Source organism: Copidosoma floridanum, unplaced genomic scaffold, assembly GCF_036245765.1.
Source record: "Copidosoma floridanum isolate Cflo_tuat_1 unplaced genomic scaffold, Cflo_Japanese_pri ptg000034l, whole genome shotgun sequence".
NCBI classification, from domain to species: domain Eukaryota; kingdom Metazoa; phylum Arthropoda; class Insecta; order Hymenoptera; family Encyrtidae; genus Copidosoma; species Copidosoma floridanum.
Genome location: NW_028321911.1, coordinates 7,602,357 through 7,614,819, shown reverse-complemented (window position 1 = coordinate 7,614,819; position 12,463 = coordinate 7,602,357). Strand labels below are relative to the sequence as shown.

The 12,463-nt window shown below is 32.9% G+C and overlaps 1 protein-coding gene across 1 annotated transcript in view; it reads right to left on the bottom strand.

Moving 5' to 3' along the window:
• The window catches only part of LOC106641746 (G protein-coupled receptor Mth2), a 486,490-nt gene that overhangs the window by 129,942 nt on the left and 344,085 nt on the right, over positions 1 to 12,463 (bottom strand). The window lies entirely within an intron of this gene.

Below are 12,463 nucleotides of genomic sequence, written 5' to 3'. Positions count from 1 at the left end.
TAGCCGTTGTGGCTGCCCGTGCCCCTCAGAGCTGTTCTTCCTTGCTTACATTTGTAGCCACAAATTCTCTAACTGCACCAGGTGGGATGGTGGGACTACCACACAACTCTGATGAGTTGGAGCAGATTGTGCTCTGGCTAGATGTGTCTCCTGGTATTGTGGCAGAGACGGTATCGGTTAGAATTAATTTTTTTTTTGATCCCACTCGTCGAGATTAAGGGTGAATGAACTCCTAGGTCCCTTCCCCCTTAGAGAAGAGTGTCGTCCGTAACCAGGATACCCAGCTGCAAAACTGTAATCAGCATTTTTTATACAGTTCGTTGAATTGCCGAAGCTCGACTACAACACTATGGAGACGCTCCAGCCTATTACAACCACACTTATTTAATTATGTTGCAGGGAGCTTTAATTTTATGTCGACGCCACCTAGCGGATTTTACTGAACTAAAGTGAAAAGCTGGCGTATGTTTGCAAAACTTTGAGCTCATTTATTGCTATTGTTATTTAATTTTTTAAGATAAAAAATATATTAAAACTGTCTAGGAAGTATCATGAATCAGTGTGCAAAATTTCAACAAAATCGGTTCAGTAGTTTTTGCGGTTAGCGATTACAACGGTTTTAACGCTTTTGCTTTATATATTTGTAAAATTAGTAAGATCATTTTAAGAAGCCATAACTATTATTACTCTTAACATGTAAGTTTTTTTTTAATTAGCACACAGTTAAAAAAGTGTACATCTTCCTAGCTAAATAGGGAGTTATTTATCTTTCTAAAACTTGAGAAATACTCCTTAGATTATAGCAAAAAATTTGTTGACACTTTCTTGATTGTTTGGTTTTAAGTAGCTTAGGAAAATTTTGTTTAGTTGTGTTGTTATTATTATACAGAAGTTTAAGGTGTAGCGTAAGTAAAAGTGGAAATAAGGATTTTGCAAAAGATTTGAGTTAAAAAAAAATTTTTTTTTAATACACTTCAAGATTAGTCTCGATGTTTTAATTTTATTGAATTTTTTTCAACAAGTTTTGTGTGTATTACCTTTTATTCAATTTTTTTTCGCATTTGTCAATTTATTTATGTTTTTTTATTACATTTTTATCACATACTACCAAATAGTGCTGAAAATGGTGCAATATCCTTAGCGCTGAGGTCAGAGGTTCATGCGTAGTTCAAACAGTACTCTTAGTCAATGAATTTTGTGATGGGTGTTTGTTGATATATTCCAGAATGGTTCTTATGTAAATATCTTCTACGCAATAATTGACTTAAAAATAGTTAGATTAGTTTCATTATCTCTATATTGGAAGCCAATCACCGCAATAAAAAGAAAGGCCGTTGTTGGCCCAATTAGTGAGGCTGCGCTTGCTTTTAATATTAACTTTTTCTTACAACGCTAAGTAAATAAATCAGTTGCTTTTCTAAGGTAATTTGAAACCTTTTTTTAGTAATGTAAATTGTTATTATGATAACAAGCGTTACCAGATAGTTGATTTACTTTTCAACGGTGTTGCCTTTTCGTAGCACTTTATCAAATACTATTGTTCTGCTGGATTTGCAAATGGTCTTTCGGAAGTACTAATTTTTTCACCGTATCTTGCTAACTTTTAAGGTCATCCTATTCTTAAGAAGTTCTAGAGGCTCTACACCAGTCCCTGTGCATACCAATTATGCAATAGATAAGTGCTCCCAGTAATTATTGTCCACAGTGTTTTCTGGTCCTAGACTTTTTTAAAGAAGTAATTTTTTTTTGTTTGACAGATCTTCTCAGAATATTCTTCAGGTTTGGTGGTTTCGTTTAAATTGATCATGCAAAAAAAAATGTCCATGAAGTTATTTTTGTGAACCCAGTGAGTTTTAAAAGTTCCAGAGACATACCTATAGTCATGATAAAAGTAAATGTCACTATTGATAGAAACTACTACACAGGTAAGGAGTCAGGTTATGATTTCATTTTTTTAATAGCAGCTAAAAAAGAAGCATTCTCCAGCTGAGGAAGCACGTGGATGATAGCTCAGTTAATTAAACTTTTGATAAGATGTTAGGGGTGTGGACATTTGACTGCTCCCCTCTTCTTCTGGTGGTTTTAGCAGAGCGTGTGAGTTAAGGAGCTCGAGTGAGAATCGCTGTAGGAGAAATTGATGTTGTAGTAATAAAGTCATTTAACCATTTTTGCAAATGTTTGAATAGTGCATGGTCTTTCGTGTACCAGCTTCTATAATGGTAACTCGTTGTACATCGCTATGTACGGATCCTATACTGTGAAGTACTCTTACAAAGGAAATGTTCTGGATACCTTACATTTGCTCTGATCCCTCTGTTGTAGGGCTTGCGTTATTGTCCGGGGTACACCTTGGTCCTTTCATTTCACAAAGAAAATCTGGATCGACGTTACTAATAAAAATCAAAGGATAACATGATGCTACAGTGTTTTTAGTATCAAAATATTTTTCCTCCTTTCGGGTGGAAAGTGAGGGCCAAAAATATTTTTTGTGCCTTTTTTACTTGTTAAAAGTGAAACCTACTCTAGGGTACAAAGTTTATTGTCACCCACAAATAAGATAAATAAATAAATTTTTTAATTGGAGCTGCACATTATAAGTATGTAATATATAGCATCTTTTAAATGTCTTTCTTTGTACATCTTTAATAGAAAACCTAATATTTGTATAAAATTTTATTACATATTTTGTATAGAATTCATTACAAAAAATTAAATATTTTAATGAGGGAGTACCTAGGGCTTTAGGTCAGGCATCAAACTTTAAAGAGTGGCGACCAACTCTGAGTTTCAAAAAATTAGCTGCCTCAAATTATTTTTTCTAACTTTCATGTATAACTATAAACTCTTAATCCTACGATGATGATGCTTTTTAGTGGTCATTTTTGATATTAATATTCTCATTCCATCAAGTTTATTTTTTTTGTTTGAAAAATGTTTAGAGATTGTTTTTTTTTTGAACGATCATTTGGTTCCTTGGAGGGGGTAAGGCTTTGCCACCTAGTTTTTACCAGGAGCTGTCGCCCCTGGACCCCGCACCACCTTTGATGAAAAACTTAGTTTATTAACAACGAATTCTTACTTATTTTTAAGACAGTTCCCTACCCTTACTGACTTCTTCTTTAGACTTTTATTATTTTGTAAAGAAGAAATCATACTCAATTTTTAATGACTGATGCAAAATAAATTTTTGTAGATTAAATAGATGTTGGATGAGATTTTGTACAGTCTTAATTTTGTAGTTACACCTTTATTAAGTTATTTATTAACCAGATAAAATACAATATTATTTTGCGCCCTTAAAGAGAAACGTAGGATACGCAACTCGGGTGGAGGCCTCCCTGCCCTTAAACGCTCTTTTCGCTCTTCGAGCACTTTTCACCGTAGGGCCGAAAGTACTCGGCGACAAAAAGTGCACCCGTAGGCAGAAAGTGGCACCCTAGTGGCGTAATATACTATTTTTTTTCATTTTTGATCATTACTAAGGTGTGTTGTTGTTCTCAGGTCATAAAAATTTTTTTTATAACGTTCCGCGTTAAGTCATTTATTGTTTATTATAAAATATCTTAAGAGCTACATGGTCAAAATCGCCCAAAAAATGTACGTTAATTGCTGATAACACATATGATTTAAAAAGGAGATTAGACCAATATTGACAACATGTATCAAACCTCTTTAACAGAATTATTCTGGCTGTGATAATGTTTGACTCAATTTTTGAATTAGCTGGAGAGTTTTATTTCTGTTCGTCTGAATACGTGCAAGTATAGTTCAAAATTGATATTAATTTAAATGTAATGAAGATAAAATGTGGAATATTAACATTGCTGTTTACAAATTGATTGTTCCCATAGTGAAGCATTTTTTAGCATCTTTTGAGTTGCATCCAAAATCTGCCTTTATGATGCCACGTCCAATGAACTACTGGTGGTATCGATTTATTTGCAAGTAACTATGATACTTAATAATTTTTTTGCTGCAAAAATCTAATCAGGCTGGCTGATTGTTTAAGTAATTTTCAACAGCTAAGCGTTAAATATTTGTATGTATAATGAGCGCGCAGTGGCCCAGTCGGCTAGGTCATGGATTGGCCCACCGGAAACCATGGTTCAATTCCTGGCCAGTGCGACTTTTCAGGCAAATACCGCTGTGATTTTTCACATACATTTACAAAAAAATAACCGTGACACTATTGAAAAGTTATGGTCAAAATTCGTTTTTTACAATTATAGCCTTACTATTACCGTCAAAATTTATGTAACTTTTCATTAGTGCTGTGGTTGCATAATGCAATTTTTTTTTATCTATTAAAGAATAAGCGTAACATGATGCAAGTCCTAGCCAAGCTCTGTCTTCCAAACTTAGAAAATAAAAGTTCTTTAAAACAGGATTTTGTGCAACTTTTGTAATCATTTATACAAAAACTTCAATTTTTAAACAATTGTAGTGTAATGTATCAATAGAGTGCTTACAATGTACATTTATAAAATTATTTTTTTAACTATTTACTGGAGTATTTTGTATTTATGTTTGTGCGTATACCTTAAAAAAGGACTTCATCTTCCAGGCTCTTTGATCTAATTGCACTACCACATTCAAATTTCACTCATAAAATAACAACCTCTATTTTGGTATCCACAGTAGAATAGTTCAAACAGTATTGGAGTAGAAGACAGGTTTAGCAACTTGCTAAGTTTTCAATGATTGGCATAAAGTTTTTTTACCAGGATGTACTGTGGATAAATACGTATTTTTACTAGAACTCTAATCTACTTTACTCTGTGCCAGTGTTATATAATTACTTTGTTACCAATACGTCAAAATATGCATCATGCAAGTTTATTAAAAAGCGATAAACTTGAGGGGGCTTCAGCGGGAGGAGTTAGGAGGTCACAAGTAGCTTGATTGATAGATAAAAATACGCTGATTCCAACGGTGTCCTTGTTTACCCCTCTAACCTTGGAAAATTTTGAGATACTTGCTCTCAAAGTTCGTACATTATACATAGCCTCTCATGGAGCAACGTGAAAACATCAGTATTTTTTATCAATAATCGAGGAGTTTCATATTAGGACTGTAACTGTTTTATAGAAAAACATCTTAGCTTTCAAATGGTTCCTTCAAAATATAGGTAAGCCTGGAAATATTTGAGATATTTCGTAAAGAATTGATCAAGTCATTGAATTAGCATGGTCATGATGGGATGCCATCTTGTTTTTTGTAAGGCACGCGCTTTTGAATATTTCAGAATTACACTGCAAGTACTTACGTAGGATTCATGTCATTTGTAACTCTTTTTTAATCGTGTTCTCCTATGGATAACTTACATTTTTTTTTTTTTAAATAAAATAGAACATTGAAAAATGTTAACTGCAATTATTTTTTATTTTATCACAAATTTTTTATTACACAAAAAAACTAATTCTAAATAAAATACTTTGTACGTGACAGAAGCTGCTGTTTGTTTACCATAGGTACGAATATATCATATATATAGATGATGGTGCTCGCCTGCTCGCATATATATACACGTATATATATATGTATACTCACAGCAGTGATACCAACTGACCGAATAGTTTTCGGGTTGGTACCAAGTGCTCGCTGGAGCCCCCTTAAATGAAGGTAATGATATGTTCTATTGTTTGTTTTTTTCAACCCTCATTTATAACTACAAAACTTAGAGAAAAAACGGGCATTGACTGGTACTACCAGAATCTGTCTTATACTTTTACAAACAAAAATATTGTTAATATATTGAGGAATATATTCCGTGGATTGGGAAATGAGAAAGCTTACCTCGTAATAGTTAATAAAATTTAATAAAAGGAGAATATACTTATAAAAACGATACACATCACGGCCAACGACAAACGGCTGTTTGCATGCATGACTACATGCTTCGACAAACAGACGAGATCTATCTTGCGCCCACGTTCAAGCACCAAGTGTCCACAAATATCTTACAACTGTAGTTGGCCAGAGATGGCACTACGAGTCTATTTCTGATATGTATACATACATATTCGTTGGTGTAAATGTAAAATATACTCAACACGCCTCCTTACATTTATGCCATATTTAACATATTTCTAAATTTTTCAAATCTTAACTTCAAGTAACTTTCGTGAATATACTATTAATGCACCTCAATATACTTCAAATTTTTTGTAAATTCTCTAAATTTTGCAATGCTTAAGGCTAATGAATTATCTTTATAAATTTTTATCAGTTCATTCAACTTTCACTTAAAAATGTCTTCCAAATCTTTTATCAACTTTTATTCCCTTACAGCCTCTGACAAAGCAACATACTCCAAAGTCGAAGACTTTGTTACACTATTTTATTTTTGCATTTTCCAATAAATCACAGTACCTAAGAATCTAATTACATAGCACGATGTGGATTTTCTATCTAGACTGTCACCTGCCCAGCCTGAATCAACAAAGCAATCTACTATATCTGCATTATCACTTTTCTTATACATAAGGTTTAAATCTCTTGTTAGATACTCGTATTTTAAAATCCTCATTGCTTACTTCAAATGTGTTTCATTATAACAATTTTTAAATTGACTTAAGTAATTAAGCATTAAGTAATTAATGCTATAACTTATTTTAGGTCTCGTGCCTGAACTAATATACAAAAGTTTGCTCATCAAATTTCTATACTTCATATCATTTCTTTTGCTTCTTCTAGCTTTAAATTTATTTCCATTGGTGTGTCATATAATTCAGCATTTTCTAGTTTGTCAGTAAAGATTCAATATAATATGTTCGACTCAAAGGTATTGCATTTTTCTTTACATTATAATTAATATTTATTCCTAAACAATTCTTCACTTTACCCAAATTCTTTATACAAAATCGTTTTGACATTTTTCCTTAATCACATCAATAGTTTTTTTGACTTTTACAACAAATTAATAGATCATCAACAAATAAAATAATGTAATCTTTATCTTTTTTATTTCTCAAGGAATATAAACAACTATCTACTTTATTATTTTTAAATCCTAATTTTTTTTTAATTCGTCAAAACATTAAAACCAAGCTCTAGGACTTTCTCTCAAATCATACAATGCTTTTTGCAATTTACATACTTCATTAGAATTGTTGTCAAAACCTTGCGGTTGTTTGACATTTACCTCTGATCTTATTTTCCTTTTTAAAAATGCAGTTTTAGCATCCATCTGATCAATAATAAAGCCTTCTTGGCAGCAATACAATAACAGAATTTTCAAAGTTTGCATCTTAGCTACAGAAAAGTAAATATCTTCAATAATCTCTTTTTGTTGAAACCCTCTAACTACTAATCTAGCTTTAAATTTGTTTTCATCCTTTTTTGAATAAACCCATGTTGAAACTAAAACTTTGTTATCTTTTGGCTTATCTACCAATACCCAAGTCTTATTTTTACTTAAACATTCAATTTCTTTTTTCATCACATTTTTTCAATTATCAGATTAAAAACTTCCTACAGCTCCATCAAAACTTTAAGGATCTTCTGCACTACAATAATTAACATAAATTGTATTATATACATACTTATCATCATATCTTTCTGGACGCTTTACATTTCTTTTCGATCTACTCTTAACATTATTGTTTTTTTGATTTTGATATTCATTTTCTCTTTTAGTAATATCATTGTCATTTTCATACTCAGCATCTTCAAATTAGTCGCTTGACTCGGATTTGTTATCTACAATTTCATTTTTATTTTTTGATTCATCATCATTATTATCCCTTAATCCAATACAATATTCATCTTTTTCAATGACATTCATGTTTTGCTACGATAACTCTACAATTAATCAAAATTTGATATGCTACATTTTTATAACCTACAAGACTTTCTCAATCTGCTTTTCTATCCCATTTCGACCACCTTTTCTGTTCAGGTATACGTACAAATACCCTACTTCCATACATTTTTGAATGTTTAACATTAGGTTTTATACCAAAGAAAAACTCAAAAAGAGTTTTTGAGTCATCAGTATTTGCAAGTGTCCTGTTCTTTAAATATGCTGCCATGCATACAACTTCTGGATGAAATCAACTATTTATTCTAGCTTCAGATAACAAACATCTAACAATGCCCATAATGCTCCCATTATATCTTTCAGCAGTACCATTTAATTCGTGCACATACAGTGGGCATGCATCTAGACTTATTCGTTTTCCTGTTACTAGACCAAAAATTATTTTATTTGTATATTCCTTACCATTATCACACCTTCATTTTTAATTCTTTTTCTAGTAATATTTTCAACTTTATTCATATATGACACAAAACAGTCATAGACTTGATCTTTTGATTTAATTGGATATACTCTGGCTATTTTGCTATAGTCGTCAATAAAAGTTAAAAAATGTTTTTCCCCATTTAATCCAGTAGTATTATGAGGCCTATTTGGATCAGTATATACTATTTCTAAAATTTTCCAGGCCTTTTGTCTATTATTTTTAAATGGTAAATTGTGCATTTCATTTTCCATACAAATAGACCATTTTATCAAGTTACTCTTAATTTCTTTTGGCATACGTTCTGCTGGTTCATTTTTACATAGAACATTCAAATATTTAAAAATTACATGTCCCAAAATACGATGCCATTCTTCCTTTAAAGTAATTTTAGCATTATTCTCGGTACTCATAGTATTAACGGTAATCTTATGTTCATTTCGAATTTTACTTCATATTCTGTTCAATTTATCTGTTTTATACGTGATACCTGAAAACGCACCCCCACTATTACAAATTTTTGCCATATTATTTTGAGCAATAACTCTACTTATATCTGTAATTTTCAATAAACTTAATAAATTTTCTTTCATTTTTTTAACATAGTTCACATTAAACATTTTAATTCTTACTTGTTTATTGTACACTTTAAAATAACTCGAAATTTTTTCTTATTTTAGTCGCTTTTAAACTTCTACCATCTTCTATATTGACGTTAACTGGATTTCTTATTTTAATAAAATAAACAAAAACATCATCTCGATTTACCACATGATCAGTACAACCACTATCTAAAAGCCAGTCAATACGTTTACCTTGAGTTTGGATATGCATCGCAGTAGACTGGACGATCTTCACAGAGATAGCGCTGAACGAGCTGTTGCCTTTCTGCCACATTTCTTGTTGTGACGCGTAGTCTCTGCCTCATTGTCTGCTTGAGCCTCTGCCTCTACCTCAGCCTTTTGATGCTCCTTATTGCGTGTTGTTTTCACGAAATTGTTGGCATCTGCCCCTCTGTGCTCGGCCTCCATAGCCAGCATTGTTTACATTCAGGCAATCTTTCTTGAAATGTCCAATTTCACCAAAGCTGTAACAGGATCTGTCTTGTTTTCTTTCTTGTTTCTCGTGACCTTCTGATTTCGACACGAAAGCATTCGATTTTACGCTTACACTAGTACTTTCACTTTTATTTTTAATTTTCAACATTTTTATTTTATCGATCACATAACTAACTGTTTGATCCTCCGATTTTACCGTGTCTACTAAATCGCCAATATAACTATACGATTTTGGCAATGTTCTCAATAAATAATTTAACTTTCCTTTTTCATTCTCTGTAGCACCAGCTGATTTCAACTCGTTCACTAATTTTTCAAATTCACTTATAAAGACTGATGATTCTTGAAAATCTTTTAACCCGATTTTCTCCAGCTTGTTCTGTTATATAATCTGCAAGGCTGTTGATTCCTTTAGATACATAGTATCAAACTTTTTCATAATCTCAAGTACCGTGTCCAAATCACCAACAAATTCCAGCTGCTTATTCGAAATAGCACTGTAAATATGATTCATGGCCTCCAAGTCGTTCTCGGCCCATTCGTCTTCTTTGTCCGTCAATAATTTTTCTCTATCTATCACCGTTGCAGATTTCTTTAACCTTAAAAACATTGTTATTCTGTTTTTCCAATGTACATAATCTTGGCCATCAAACACAGGTATAGAAATTTCTGCCATTTTGGAATTGCTCATTTCCTCTCTTCTGTCTCCTTGAAAATATACTCTTTCAGCAGCAGTATACCTTTGATTTCATTTACCAAAATTTTTCTTTAACTTCTCAGTGTTGGATTGACACCCATTTAATCTGGGATCGCTTGCATATAATCTCTTTAATTTTTAAAACTTGAATGGAACACATAAATAACAACGGTACACTTTCGCAAGAATTTTTTCTCGATTTTCAGTGTGTGATTTACACTTTAATCACACGTAATCACAGACCTCTAATACCATGTTAATAAATTGAAGGATTTATTTCGTGGATTAGAAAATGAGCAAACACACCTTGTAATACTTAATAATATTTATTGAAAGGAGAATATACTTATAAGAACTATACACATCACAGATAACGACAAACGGCTGCTTGCATGCATGACCGCATGCTTCGACGGACAGACGAGATCTATCTTTCGCCCAAGTTCAAGCGCCAAGCGTCCGCAAATATCTTACAACTTTTGTTGACCAGAGATGGCGCCACGAGTCCATTTCTCATACGTATACATATATATTCATTGGTATAAATGTACAATTTACTCAACAAATACATATATTCACAATCATACTAACGCTTTTATATTCACATAAATATCACTTGCGTGTAGTTGGGCAGCCTTTGCAGAAAAAGACCTACTTAATGCAGTGCAACGTGCACTCTGGTTAAAACTAAGCGGTTGGCCAATTAGAAATAATGTCGATATAGCTTTAGTGCCTTCTATGGTCTGGTCATGTAACTATGACTTGGTTTACTGGCGCTTTTACTTTTGTGAGAACCACACGGAAAAAATTTTGTGTTAAAAGAGTACAAATATTCAGGATAGAAAAGTCTAAGTAAGTACTTAATCCACATTGTTTTACTAATGGAGCATCACCAAGCTCAAAACGTTGTTTGCACCAGACATGCACTAGGAACATTTAACACATGCACGGCACAAGAAGGTGCTTTCGCGAATAAAAGATATCTAAGGATAGGCATCGTTGTCAAAAAAAGTCTGAGGAAAAAGTAATACAAATGAGTATAATGAGTTTATTATTGAAAATGGTATTCACATTATCAAAAATATTGCCATCATTCTATAAGTGGCAATAAAATATTGTGGAAAAACGCAAAGAATAAAAAGAATTAGAAATTTTGCTGAGCAGAAAGAAGTGCACAAAAGATTCATGGTGTAAGAGGTTGAAGTCGATAAAAGAAGCCTAGCATTTTACAATGGAGCGTTTAGTAGACAAAGAAATAATTCTAGCTGTAGAAATTAAAAAAAAGAAAACATAAAAAGTGGTGATAAATTTTTAACTAATAATAATAACAGAAACTTTGGAGCAAAAAATTGTTCTCCGTAAAATAAAAAATATGGGGATAACAGTAGCCAAACAGAGAAAGTCGTATAGGTGAAGTACTTAAGGGAGTAATTAAAATAAAATCAACGAATTGATAGATCTTTGACTTCTATTTTAAATCCTTGATAGCATTTCTTTGTATTTTCTCTAGCAGCAGTTGCAATCTTTATGCTCAATTTAAAAGATATTTAGGATCAACTTAGCTGGGGAGTCACTTTTGTTTACCTTGAGATAACGAGTTTTCTCATGTATTGCGACTGTCACTTATTCCATAAATTATTTAGTAAGATGTTTTTTGCGTGTATTGCAGTATAAGAAAATTAATAATCATTATGTGCCCTACTATATGTTAGTACATCTGTGACTACTACTGTATTGTGATGATATGTAAAGTCGTTTGGACCTTGTAGTGGATTGTACTCCATTTTAAATTGGGCGCGCTAATCAAAAAGAAGCTGTAATAGAATACAGTAGCTCAGTTGTACCGTCGATGCATTTTTTAGTCAAGCACACTCTTTCGTGCAAGGTTGTTGCGATAGGCTGCCCAGTGAGACGCTCCATGCTTAGGCGAAGGCGTCGATCGATTGATGTAAGTGCGGCCTTTGGGCGTATTGATTTCTTTTATGTTTTTCTTTAATGTCCTGTGAACAGGTACTTAATACTTGAATACGTTGATTTGCAATGTTTAGGGCCACCAGAGTAGTCGACTGATTGCGCTTATCGAGACGCTGAAAACTTCTCTGAGGGCAAGTTCTACGTCATGACGTACCGCTTGTGGAATCCGGAACGTGCAGTACCCTCAGCTGCTTGGCTGGAAAGGACACGTAAGAATTAAAGTCAGAATAAGAATTTATTATCAAAATAGAGCTAAGAGCTCAGAATCCTTTAAAGCTAGGCTCGTAACAACGGTAGAATACATTATGTACATTGCCTAGATCGCAACGTTAACATAATGGTCAATATTAACATCGGTCCGCGCCCCAAAAATGTTCAAGTGATGACGCTATTTTGTAGCCCACCCTATGCATGGGTCTGTAACTGAACTTATCTACCAGGTATGCCAGCTCACCAGATTTTGACACCTAGCACAGCAAACAGATATACAT